The 14,674-nt window shown below is 36.0% G+C and overlaps 1 long non-coding RNA gene across 1 annotated transcript in view; it reads left to right on the top strand.

Annotated features, from left to right (window-relative positions):
• Positions 1–14,402, top strand: part of LOC119255800 (uncharacterized) — a 147,604-nt gene extending 133,202 nt beyond the window's left edge. Inside the window, exon 5 of the long non-coding RNA XR_005127540.2 lies at positions 14,264–14,402. This is a non-coding gene — a long non-coding RNA (uncharacterized LOC119255800). The remainder of the gene's footprint in view (positions 1–14,263) is intronic.
• The last annotated feature ends 272 nt before the right edge of the window (positions 14,403–14,674 follow it).

Raw genomic sequence — 14,674 nt, 5'->3', positions numbered from 1 at the left:
CAGAATTTCTCAGCAGAACACAAAGTACTCAGTTCCTCTTTTAACAAACATTTAATGAACACAAAATCAGACTTCTCCTGGTACTAGGGGTACAATTCAAAACAAAGTAGATTATACAGTTTGAATTTAAATTTAAAAAAAAAAAGTTTCATTTGTAAAATTTGTGACCCTGTTGAGCAAACACATAAATTAGCATCATTGTGAAATCTGATATAAAATCATCGACTTCATCAGTCTCATCCTATGCTAATAAACAGGAAGATGGCAGAGTAGAAAGCTCCAGGAATTTGTCTCCCCATCTAGAGAACATAGGAATCTATCTGATGGAACAATTTTGAAACTCTGGAATCTTTTTGAAGGACTGCATTTTTCAGGGGAAAACATACATGGTTAATTGCAATTTATTATGGTCAGTTTTGACTTTTAGCATAGTAGTAGCTACCTAACCCCCTCCCATAGCTGTGTGGCAGGCAGTCGTGCATGATGTTCTTGGAACAGCTTGCATATAGCTGTTAGGAGCCAGGGTGGACAAAAAGGGCTCTGTCCCCCAAATGTTAGACATCTCTGATTGTGACCACTGATTGCTACCTCTGATGACTGAAGTAAATACAAAGAGGTGAGCAGCCAAATATTTATGTTGCAAGCTCCTCCATGTCCAGCTGAAGTATCTTTCAGGGCTTTCAAAAGGTTGGTACCCCCCATCCACTTCTCTATTTTGCCTCTTTTCAGAGTCAGACATTAATGACAAGGAATTTTGAAAACAACGGCATATACTGGGAAAATTAGAAAGTAACCATGCATACCAAATGAAAGACTAAGAAAAGATCTTAAATTTATAATCAGGTTGGCCATCAGCAGAGAGATAGGCTACAAAAATTAAAAAACAAAAAACAAAAACAAAAAATAATACACAATAGTAACCAAAAAAACCTAACCCTTAAAGGGGAAAATCTTATTTCCAAAGTTATATGATTAGGTACAAATATCCACATTTCAGCAAAAAAGAAAAAAATCATAAGGTAGACAAATATTAATAAATAGGAAAATATGTTCCAAAAAGACATATGGTAATTATAGTAGGCAATGACTTTAAAACAACTGTCTTAAAGATTCTCCAAGAACATGGAAAATGTGGAGAAAATTATAAACATGAAGTTTCTCCACATGAAGATGTGGAGAAAGTTAGGAAAATGATGTATGTACAAAATGGAAATATCAATAAAAAGAGAGAAATACTTAAAAAAAGGAAACTTTGTTATTTAAAGTATAATAACTGAGGTGAAAAATTCACTGGTGAGATTGAAAAGCAAATTCAAGCAGGTCGAAGATTCAGTGAGCTTGAAACTAAGACCTGGAGATTCTAAGGAACAGAAAAAAAAAGATTAAAGACAAGCAAACAGAGACTAAAAGACCTGTGGGAGACCACTGTGGGAGGTTTACAGCAGAAGAGAAAGAAAAAGGGGCAGAGATAATATTTGAACAAATAATGGCTGACAACTTCTCAAATTTGATGGAAAAAAATGAATATAGTCTCCAAGAAACTCAGTGAATTCTCAATAAAATGAACTCAGAGACATGCATAGAGACAGATTATAATCAGTTAATGGACAATTGTTAAGGAACAAATCTTTACTTTCCCTCCAAATTATGTTAATTGAGACAAAGTAGGTTTATATCTCTGTATCTGTTTGGGGGCTTATAGGTTCAAACCTTTACACAGGCAAACTTTCATACTCTGTCACCCATTAGTGCCTCAGCAATACTCCACCATGGTCCACTTGTTATAGAGCAACCCCGATATTAAACGGGTTCCTGGCTGTGGGTCCTCACCCGCGCGCTTTAAAGGGACTTATGAATACTCTACTACAGACACACGCAAAAGGGTTAATAAAAGGTTTATTTACAAGAGAAAAAGAAATAAGGAAAATGTACAACTCAGGGAGAAAATAGGGAAATAAAGTCTTTAATGCGTCCTACCCGATCCGAGGACCTGGAAACCCCAAAGTCACTCTCAGAGCTAGACGGACGCCGCGAGCTGGCCGAGGGCCCCAAAATGGAGAGAGCCCCCAAAGCCCACGTGTCTGCCTTTTGTATCCACCTGGCTGCTTAACCCCACCCTCAGGTCCCAGCCACCTTCCCTTTGGTGGTGATGGGATTTGGAGTTCCCAGTGTCTTTGGCTTTGACCTGGGGTGGGGGTGGAGTCCACAAAGCCTGTATGGAATTTGCTTTGGGACTGCCTTTTCCCCCTAACACACTGGGCCCCTTCACTCCTCTACTCTCACCCACCCCTCTGGTTGCTTCAGTGTGTCAGTAATATGTTAAGAATTTATTATTGGCTTGCAAATCTTAAAAACAACAAAAAAAGTAAATTTTCATACACTATTGAAGGGATCTTCAATAGTATTATGAGCAGATTTTTTTATTAAAAACTTTGGAAGCCGGAAAGTAGTGGGTCAATTTATTGAAAGTGCTAAAAGAAAAGAAAAACAAAAACAGTTAATCAAGAGAAGTTTGTTATCATCAGACCTGCTCTGTAAGAAAAGTTCAGGGAATATTATAGCATCACACTGGACAATAGCTCAAAATGTTATGGAGAAATAAATATTTCAATAAAGGTGAAGACCTGGGCAAGTGTAAAAGCTAGCTTTATTGTAAAATTAGTTTACAGTTGGGCTTACTGTTTTCTGCGTGATTTAAGAGACATATATTTAAAAAACAAATTATTAGTCTAAAAGCTAGTATTATTGAGTTATTTTTGTTTGTAACTCAAATTTTGTTTTTTATATGATTTAAGAGACTAATCCAGATAAAATAATTACTAGCTTAGTTAGTGGACACACAGTGTATAACGATGTAATTAGGGACATCAAGAAACAAAAGGAGTGGGGACAAAACTGTAAAGGAACAGAAATTTCTAAGTTATTGAAGTTAGAATGGTACATATTCAAATGATAGCATTACAACTTTATGGTGCAATATGGACTCCCCATGATAACTGAAAGGTCCATGCAGGGGGCTGGAATGCAGGAGCCAACCAGGAAGCCCACCTGGGGGGCAGGAATGCGGATACCTGCCTGGAGGATTCAGGAGGTGCGCCTTCCCCCTTCCCCCACGAGTCTCTTCTCTGACAAAGAACTCCTACCTGCCCCACGAACCTTTTCGCGCCCTACAAACTTTTCCCGCTGAACGAGCCCACCTGACCTCTCCTCACCCTATAAAACCCTGCTTCCCCCCGACAACGTGCGCGACTCCACTGACCCCCGCCTTGGGTCTGTGAGGTCCGCCCGGGAGCAATAAACTTTCCTCCCCAAGGAAACTTGGCCTGGCTCTTCTTTACCCCGCCGAACCTTTCAATAACCACAAAGAAAATAACTATAGAATTACAGAAAAGGGAATGAGAAAGTAACTTAAACATTTTCCTACAAAAAAAAAATCAAATAAACATAAAGAAGACAATAAATCAAGGCAAAAATGTGTGAGACATATAGGAAACAAATAGCAAAATGACAAACAAATTCCTACTGCTCAGTAAGTAAATATAAGTAGATTAAACTCTTCAAATGGGAGTGATTAGCAGAGTTGATAAAAACCCATGATCCAACTATACATGCTGCCTACAAAAGACTTAATCTAGATCAAAAGGCAAACAGATTGAAAGTGAAAGAGTGGTGGAAGATATTCTATGCTACTAGTAACCAGAACTTATGGGACACAATAAAAGTGGAGATAACAGGAAAAGTGATAGCTGGAAGTGTTTACATTAAAAAAATAAGATATGAAATCAACAACCTAACTTTACAACTTTAGGGACTAGAAAAAAGAAAAAAAAATATCCTGAAGCTAAAAGAAAGGAGATAATGAAAGATTAAAACAGAGATAAATGAAAAAGAGAATTTTAAAAAATACAGGAAATCAGTGAATTCAAAAGTTAGTTCTTTAGCAAGAGCAATGAAATTGAAGCCTTAAGCAAAGTGGACTGAAAAAAAAATTCAAATTGCTAACCTAAATTCAAATTGGATAATCTAAAGGAAATGGACAAATTTCTACAAATACAAAACCAACCAAGATTAACTCTTAAAGATAAAGAAAATCTGAATAAACCTATAACTAACAGAAAAATTAAATTGGTAAATGGGTTTACTGATGAATTAGAAGACGTAATGAGACTTGTCAGCCTTTTCAAAAAAATTGAAGGGAGGAAATACTTTTTTTTTTAAACTAATATTTATTTATTTATTTATTTATACATACATACATACATACAAGCACTGGGAACAGTCAGAAGCACGGGACGGCGAGAGAATTCATCAGAGCCAGAGCTGGGAGAAGAACAGGCAGAAGGACCGAAGTACACTGCTGAGGGGAGCAGCGGGTGGCAGGAGAGGTCTGCGCGCCATGTGGGACCCTCGCTGGTGGTCGGGGATGGAACCCGCGCTTCAGAGGCTGCGGGCAGCTTCGAAGCCCAGCGCTCAACTGCTGCGCCACCAGGGGAGGCCCAGGAAATACTTCTTCTTTTTTTTTTTTTTTTTTCCTGTACATTGATCTACAAGATTTTAATGAAAGAAATCAATGACAATCAAATGGAAAATATTCTGTATTCATAGATTGGAAAAAACTAGTATTTTTAAAATGTCTATCCTACCCAAGTGTTCCATAATTTCAATGTAATTTATTTATTTTTAATTTTTTTTATTTTTTTTGCTGTTGTTAATAATTGCTTTTTTTTAAATTTTATTTTTATATTCCCCATACAATTTCAACCCCCCCATTCTGACCCCAGTCCCTCCCCTCCTGCCCCCCACCCCTCAAAAAGTGTCTCTGGTTCATAGTTTTTTGTTGATTTTGATTTTCACTTTCTTACAGTTATTCATTTTCCTGGTCCCTTATTTAAGTTTTCTAGATTCCTGCTATGAGGAGACCATCCGGTATTTTTCTTTTTCTTTCTGGCTTATTTCGCTGAGCATGATCCCTTCCAGCGCCATCCATGTTGCTGCAAATTGCATGTGTTTATCTTTTTTAAATGCTGAGTAATATTCCGTGGTATATATGTACCACATCTTCTTGATCCAGTCATCTATTTTTGGGCATCTGGGCTGTTTCCAAAGCTTAGCTATTGTAAATAGTGCTGCTATAAACATAGGTGTGCAGGTGCTCTTTGGAATTGATGTTTCTGTGTCCTTTGGGTAAATACCTAGGAGTGGAATTGCTGGATCATATGGAAGCTCTATGTTTAGTAGGTCCAGAAATCTCCACACAGCTCTCCACAGTGGTTGGACCAGTTTGCACTCCCACCAACAGTGCAGAAGAGTTCCTTTTTCTCCACACCCTCGCCAGCATTTGTTGTTGCTAGTTTTTTTTAATATGTGCCATTCTCACTGGTGTAAGATGGTATCTCATGGTAGTTTTGATTTGCATTTCAAGGGTAATATTACCCTAAACCAAAGCCAGACCCCCCCCCACAAAAAAAAAAAAACTATAAGAAAAGTACATACGGGGGGCCTCCCCTTGTGGCACAGTGGTTGAGAGCCGGATTGGGAAGCTGCCCGCAGCCTCTGCAGCGCCGGTTTGATCCCGGGCCACCGGGAGGGTCCCACATGGTGCGCAGACCTCTCTTGCCGCCGCTGCTCCCCTCAGCAGTGTACTTCAGTCCCTCTGCCTGCTCTGCTCCCTGCTCTGGCTCTGGTGAAGTCTCTCACCCTCTCGCGCTTCTGACTGTGCCCAGTGCTTGTATAAATAAATAAATAAATCTTAAAAAAAAAAAAGGACAGACCAGTAACCCTTGTGAGTATTGATACAACATTCCTCAACAAAATTCTAGCAAACTGAATTCAACAACATACAAAAGCAATACATACAATCACCAAGCAATATTATTTTGACTGCAAGGATAGTTCAAAATATTAAAATCAATCAGTGTAATGCACTTCATTATTTTTTATTTTTAAAAATATTTATTTCTATTTATTTATGCATACAAGAACTGGGACCTAGGCCAGAGGTGTGGGGGGGTGAGAGGATCCACCAGAGATAGAACACAGAGCACAACAGGTGGATCAACTGCAATACACTGCTGAACAGAGCGGTGGGGTAGACAGGAGAGGTTTGCTGCACTGTATCTGTTAGCTCCCTGGCCGGGGATTGAACTCATGCTGCAGTGACCTGCAATAGCTTGATAGCACTGAGACTCTAATCCCTGTGCCACCAGGGAGGCCGGTAATATACTTTATAAAGAGGTTGAAGAGAAAAAAAAGTATCATAATTCAACCAATGCTGAAAAAGCATTTCATGAAATTCAACATCCTTTAACGATAAAAACACTGAAAAATAAACAAGAATAGAAGGAAAGTACCTCAACAAATCTGTTAGGGAAAAAAAGATATATGACATTGGATCTGATTTGGCAATTATTTCTTGGATATAATATGAAAAGCACAGGTAAAAGAAAAAAATTGAACTTCATGAAATTTTTTTTTAAAAAATTGCATCAAATAACTAATTAGAGTATAACAAAGCAACCTCCAAAATGTGAGAATTTATATGCAAATCATATATCTAATAAGGGGTTAAATCCAGGAAGATAGCTCCTAAAACTCCATAATTGAGAAGCAAACAACCCATTTAAAAAGATGGGCTAAGGATTTGAATAGATATTTCTCCAAAGAAGATATATGAATGGCCAATAAACACATGAAAAGATGCTCAACTTCCTTAGGAAAATGCAAACCAAAACCATAATGAGATATGACTTCACATCATTTTGGATGGCCAAATATTTATATATATATATATATATATATATATATATACACACATACACACATACACACACACATACATACATACATATTTAAATGTATATGAATATCTGTGTATATATATGTGTATATATGTGTGTGTATATGTATATTTATGTGTGTATATGTGTGTGTGTATATATATATATATATATATATCTCCACAACAAATATTGGTAAGTGGATGAATTGGAATCCTTATGCACAGTTGGTGGGAATGTAAAATGGACATAATATGGAAAATAGTATATCAGTTCTTCAACAAATTTAAAACAAGATTAGCATATGATTTAGCAGTTCTACTTCTGGGTATGTACACAAAAGAGTTGAAAGCAGGGTTTTTAAGAAATACTTTTATACCTATGACTATAGCAGCATTACTTACAATAACTTAAACATAGAAACATCCTAAATGTCCACTGATGGATGAATGGCTGCTCAAAATGTGGTATATATATATATATATACACACACACACAAATATATACGCATTGGAGTATTATTCAGCCATAAAAAGGAAGGGACTTCTGCAATATCCTATGGCATGGATCAACCTTGAAAACATGCTAAGAGAAATAAATCATTCACAAAAAGATGACTACTGTATGATTCTGCTTAAAGTAATGAAAATCATGGAGACAGAAAAGAGAATAATGATGGTTGCCATTGCTGAGGAATGGGGCTTTACTGTTTAATGGGTACACAATTTCAGTTTTAGAAGATGAAAAGAAATATGGAGATGGATAGTAGTGGTGGTTGCACAACATTACAAATGCATGTGATACTATTGAATGGTGCACTTTAAATGCTTGAATTGGTAAATTTATGTCATATGTATTTTCCACAATAACAAATTAAAAAACAAAGCTAATGGGCAACATTGTCTTACATTTCAAAGAGGACAAATAGAGTAATATAAGGACACATATTTCTAGCATAAGCATCCAAGTAAGTAAATATTTCATGTATGTATGTGTGTGTGATATATATATATCAGATTGTCCCATTACTTTTAAAATACATTTTTTTTCATTTGGATGAAAATATCCCCAGAAATGCCTTAATAATTTTTTTTTTTGGTCAGAGGAATTTGGATATAAGGAATGTGATTCAGTTATCTCCCTGTGACTTAGGATCATCATTGGAAATCAATTGCTTTGGGATTGTACTTTAAAAATGTGATGCTCACTGGGTTTTGAGGTATAATGCTTGCTTCTGAACTAACTCACCCCAAACTACCTTATAGTTGTTGATTTCACTGCCAATATTGTCTCTTTTTTCACTCCCTTTTGGTATTGCAGTGTATCAAATTCTACATGGTTGGCAACTAAAACATTAGACTAATCAAAAGTTACCAAGATCATCAAATTACAAAGTAAATGCAATGATATATATTTTCCAGAGAGTGAATGGATAAGCTTAGACTTCAGAGTCATCAGGAGGGCTTGCTAAAATAAATACATAATGTTGGGCTTCACCTTAGATTATCTGATCTGGTAAGCCTAGGGCAGGCCTTGTAATTTGCATTTCTAACAATTTCTCACATGATATTTATGATCTGGAAGCCACATATTTAGAACTCATGCTACAACAAAATGAGATAGGGACAGTTTGAAATATCAGTAAGAATTTAAAGTTTTAAGGAATGTGAGGCTGTTTAGAAGTCAGCTAGTAAAAGAAGAGAAATGTCATTTTTCTCTTCACAATGTATCATTATATCTATAGAGATTGTAACATAAAGAAGGACTGCTAAAAAAATCTAGAAGTTTGTATAAAATGGTAGATTAAAGTTATGTGTTAGTTCACTAAGAGATTTTAGGCAGACCTATTAAATAATTCCATCCTTATAAATTGCTACTGTATCAGACAGCCTTTGATCTCCCAAAAATTCTCATGTTGCCTCTGGACCAGTGGGTTGACCCATGTGCCATTCCTAATGTGTCTATATTCTAATCCATTGGTTGTCACTAAAGTGCTTTGCTAACAGATTTTGTTCTCTGATAGCATGCAGCACAGAAAAGAAAACCACTTTGCAAATCCAGTGATTTCATGGGCCACTAGGCTCTCTGCACTCTCTATTACCCAGTTTATCTTTTGTTCATTTAATGCATCGCAAACAACATTGAATTAGTTTGTTGGGCAATTAGGTAAGATATTAAACTAAAGATGTACATATAAATATGTCAAGTAATTATTTTAATAATACAATTGTAAGGAGTAGCTCAAAAAGGCACTTCTTGAAGACTTTTCCCGTTGCTTTCTATAATAGTTCAACAGTACCAACTTTTATAAATAATATACTTTTTTCTAAAATGTGCACAGTGAAAGAATTTTCTATAATGAATGTTTAAAAAAAGTATTTCCAAGGAAATTAGCTCTTGTAAACATCCTGGACTACATCAGGAAATTAAATTGGTGTGTGTTAGTAGGATGCACATCCCAAATCAAATCCACAGTTGCAAATGTTAGCTGAAGCTTGGTTTATAGCCTCTGGAAGTATCTTCCTTCCCAAGATGTGTCCATCTAAAACCCTTCTTCTATTCTACCACTGCTTTGACCCTCAACACTAATCCTGAAACATTGCTGAAGAGATATACATGACTTCATGTCTGATTGCTGGTTTGATTATGTTTGTTTTGCTTCTACTCTAATGTAGTGCCTTAGTTTTGCTAAATGCATCTGTCTGTTCCTAGATCTTATATGCCTGTTCTCCAGGCACCAGAGTTTGATGACTGTGCTTTTATCTTTATCTCTGTTCCTGAATTCTTCTCTTGTTGTCTACCATGACCTTTCTTAGGAAGGGACACCCAGTCCTTGATCCTGGATTATTGGCTTGGACCCTCCTCTGATACCCTTCATTCCAACTTGCTATCATTCTTAAAAGAAGGAACTTTTCAAAATTTATTTTTGCATAGAATAGCTGGGATGTAGGCCAGAGGTGCAGGAAGTAAGAGGATTCACCAAAGACAGAGAGGGGAGCAGAGCAAGTCGATTTACTGAAATTCACTGCTAAGGGGAGCAGCGGGCGAGACAGGAGAGGTCTGCTGTGCTATCTAGGTAGCTCCCTCACTGGGGATCCAACTCAGGCAGTAATGGTGATAGTGCTGAGTCTTAACTCCTAGGCCACCAGAGAGACCCCTAAAAGAATGAATTGTATTATATTCCAAACATCTTTAAACAGTACAACATTTCATTTGTAACCATTTGTTGATATCTACTTATCCTCATTGTAATCTGCTATCATTCTATCCTATTGGGTATGTGCTTCGTCTCTGTTTACATCTATGGCAGGATCCATTCATTTAGGTTGTATTAAGAAATTGAGTCTTTTTCTGGATCCTGGCCCTGACATATTCGCTAACAAGTAACTGGACTTAACTGGTTTGTTCCTTCTGAAAACAGTGAGTGCTTCTTAGAAGCCTGATAAAATTATGGCCACATGGGAGATAGATCTGGACAAGACACAGTTTTCTATTGAAGAAATTCATTCTGGATGACAGAGCAAACAAACAAGCAATTTAACTACAGTACTTTAATATTAAGTTCTAAGAACATTTCTCACCAGGATATAGTGCTGTATGTCAGTCAATGACCTTTCTATTAACGTTCCTTCTACTAATATCTGCTTAAAACCTACTGTATGCTAGGCATTTTGTTAGCATGTGAGTCCTGGACCAGAGTTCCTTTCTGAGAATTTTAAGTCAGAGCCATACAGTCACCCTGATCTTTTACCTCACAAAGACTGTCTTCTGACACTAATAAGTTATAATAGGTAGTCTCTGAATCTTGCCTCTGCTCTCTCAATCGCCAGTTAATCTATCTTGGACCCTGATATTATAAAATAAGAGGTAGTACTTTCAGTCACTGCTTTCTTTCAGGACCTCTTAATTGAGTATATGCTTCTTTTGAAACTTCTGGATTAGATGAAACGAGATATCCTAAAGGGATAACAGTTTTCTGAACTGATTGCAATGTTGTTGGAACAGGTGAAAGGAGATTGTGGTGATAAATCTACTATAAATTTCAAAAGTCAGAATTAACCCCTGAGTAGTAGAATTGTTTAGAATTTGTATTTCTGGTGGAAATGCCTGCCAAGATGTCCCAACTATGTCCTGAGTCACTGAAGAGACAATTGAACAGTCTCTGGGACTCTGAGATTTAATAGTGACTGCCCAACGATTTCTAAAACATTCTATACTGAGTTAAAATAGGCCATGCATGACTTTTGATTGATGGAATGTTATCTGAACTTGAGATGGAATCTCAAAGATTCCTTAACACATTCTAGGGAAATGTGGATTTGCCCTGCTGCCTCTCATTCTATCTTTAACCTTAATGCTCACTTTGCTGACCTTTTGCTCTTCTCTCCTAACTTTAAACCAGTTCTAGCCTAACAGAGAATAAATCTGAAACAAGTCTGGAAATAATTTTCCAAGCCACTAATGTTCTTGAAGTTTTATAAGGATTCTGAATGAATGTCTTAGAGAAGGCAGGAAGGCCAAGGTGAGGCAAGCACTCAGAGCTGGTGGGGTGAATGAAGAGAACTCTAGAGCTTTGTAGTAAATAGAACTGAAGCAATGGCCCCAGACACAAGCAACAATTCTAAGTGTTTATTTCAGTTGTATTTGTGAGACAATGAAAGTACAAAAATCAGTCACTTAATCTCTTTTAATATCCATTTTTCTTAACTATAAAACATATACACTCTAACAACATTCTTCACATAATCTAATAAGAAAACTCACATTAAAGGGTTACAAAAAATTCAGTATTATGTAAATATAATATACTATTAAGGTAGATTGTATAGTTCTATCCGTTCTTTCTCACTTCCTGTTTACTTAGCTTTTATGAACTTTCAGTTAATTATATTTCCTTCCTCTCTTAGTAATGAACTATGCATGTCTTAATATTTTCAAATATCATTTGAAAGTTTGATGGCAAAAATTTCATCATGCTTCTTATTTGCCTATAATATTTTGTCTGGAAAAGTTATTCTTAAAAAAAATTGAAAGGATAACAAAGACAGCACACACACACAAAAAAAAAAAACTAGCCGATTTTGCTAATGAACATAGATTTAAAAGTCCTCAATAAAAGCTTAGCAAACTGAATTCAACAATGCAAAAAGGATTGTATACCATGACAAAGTGGGATTTATTCTAGGGACACAGGATAATTCAGAATTCAAAAATCAATCAGTGTAATTCACCCTATCAACAAAAGGAAAGATAAAAAGCATAATCATATCAATAGATGCTGAGAAAGCATTTGATGATATACAACATCCATTTATGATTTTAAAAAATGCCCCCAAACTGAGAAAGATGAAACATATCTCGACATAATAAAAATATATATGAAAAACCCATAGCTGACATGATTCCTAATGCTGTAAAACTGAAAGCTTTTTCACAAAGATCTGGTATAAAGCAAAGATAGCCACTTTCACCATTATTATTCAATATAGCAATGGTTGTTCTAGCTAGAACAATTGGGCAAGGGGAAAATATAAAAGGAATCTTAATTAGGAAAGAAGAAGTAAAATTATCATTAATTGCAAATGATTTGGTAACATACATAGAAAACCCTAAACCTAAAACTCCACTATAAAACTAATTGAAACAATAAATCAGTTCAGCAAAGTGGCAAGTCACAAAATCAATACACAAAAAATAAGTTGCCTTGCTATATGCAATGAACTAGAACTGGAAGAAATCAAGAAAACAATCTCATTTACAGTTGCATCAAAATAATTAAACACCTAGTAGTAACTTTAACAAAGGAAGTAAAGTACTTACACAAACTATATAAAACTATAAGACATTGGTAAAAGAAGTAGTAGACACAAAGCAATGAAAAGATATTCCCTGGTCATGGATTGTAAGAATTAATATTGTTGAAATGGTCATCTCAACAACAGCAATATACAGATTCAATGCAATAACTGTCAAAATTTCAATGGAATTCTTCAATGAAATAGAACAGATATTTTTGGAACCACAAAAGACACTGAATAGGCAAAGCAATGCTGACTAAAATAGGAAGAATGGCAATATCACACTCCCAGACTTCAAAACAGACTACAGAACTATAATAAGCAAAACAGTGTGGTGTGGTACAGAGGAAAAGCAAACACATATATCAATGGAATTGAAGAGCCCAGAAATAAACTCCACACCTATATGGATTGTTAATCTATAATAAAGAAGCCAATAATATACACTAAAGCAAGGAAAGTCTCTTCAATAAATGGTTGTGGGAAAACTGGATAACCTCATGCAAAAAAATGAAACTAGACCACCATCTTACTCTCCACATAATGAGTAAATGAATAAAAGACTTGGATGTGAGACCTGAAACCATAAAATACAGAGAAGAAACCATAGGCAAAACACACCATAATATTGGCTTATGAGATGACTGTGGATTCATCGCCAACAGTAAAAACAAACAACAATAACAAAAAAACAGAATATAAACAATTGGGACTACATCAATCTAAAAAGCTTCTGCACAGCAAAAGAAATTGTCACTAAAACAAAAAGATACCCTATGAATGGGAGAAAATTTTATATACCACACATCAGACAAAGGCCTGATATCCAAGATCTAAAAAGCACTCATACAAATCAACAAAAAGAATACAATTAATCCAATCAAAAACAGACAGAAAGGGAAATACAAATAAAAACCACAGTGAGATACTATGTCACACCTGTTAGGATGGACCATATCAAATAGATCAAAAACAAATATTGGCAAGGTTTTGGATAAAAAGGAACCCTCATAGTGTTGGTGGGAATGTAGACTGACCCCGCCCCTTTGGAAAACACTATGGAGGTTTTTCAAAATAATAAAAATGTATGTACTCAGCAATTCCACTCCTAGGTATCTACCTAAAGAATACAAAAACACTTATTTAAAGGGAAATATGCACCTCTATGTGCTATGATTCGCTTAGCTTAATTGAAATAAGTCAGAAGAAGAAAGACAAATACCAGATGGTGTTACTTATATGTGGAATATAAAGAAACAAATCAAAGGGCCCCATAAAACCAAACCAATGACAAACTCTAGACATCTGACCGTGGAACTGAGGCTACCAGAGAGGGAGGTGGAGAGGGGTCCTGGAGAACAGAGTGGGAAGGGAGCAAAACAGACTGTGGTAGAGGACTACTGGATCTTGGGTAGGGGGTTTGAATGGAGAGATCGTATATCTCTGAAATACAAACAAAAATTAGTTGTGAACTAAATTTACCTCAATTAAAATAAAAGGTATAAAGGCTTAATGCACTCTACACCGGAACCAAAGGGAGATGTGTTCTTATTATCAGTAATTTATTTAAATATATTGGTATATTTATATGTCTGGGACTTAGTATATAGTATTAATGGCTATCCTTTATAATAACCTATCTATAAAATTATAGTATGGTCAATGCTGATTATAAACTAATGTTCCCAGGCTGACAGAACATGTGAGGCCTGTGATATGGATGACTATCCTGGTGTGCCATCAATAATTCCTTAAAGCTGTGTAAGTTGTTCTATAAACCCATATTTAGAGACTTTTTAAAAATGCAGATTATTGGCCTGAGAAGCCAGTTAGTCTCCAAAGGCACATTTGCAGGCTGTTGTGCAAATCTGCATTTGAGCTAGTTTCACATTATGATCTTTGTGAATTCTTGACCAGATGGACTTGAACAGCTGCCACCCATGCCCAGTAAATCCCTTTGCTTGAGAAGACAAAATAGTTCATTTGTTTGCAATTCCTTTCTGGAAGTACACAAGGGCAATTTTCTACATTGTGAATTACTTCTAGCAGAGCAACATTTTCCCTGAAAGATCATGACTCATTATGCTATTTAGAAACAAA

This window comes from Talpa occidentalis, unplaced genomic scaffold (genome assembly GCF_014898055.3).
Source record: "Talpa occidentalis isolate TD23 unplaced genomic scaffold, MPIMG_talOcc4v2.1 talOcc4.3, whole genome shotgun sequence".
In the NCBI taxonomy this organism is placed as follows: domain Eukaryota; kingdom Metazoa; phylum Chordata; class Mammalia; order Eulipotyphla; family Talpidae; genus Talpa; species Talpa occidentalis.
The sequence above is the reverse complement of the archived record's forward strand: the minus strand, read 5'-3'. Positions and strand labels throughout refer to the sequence as shown.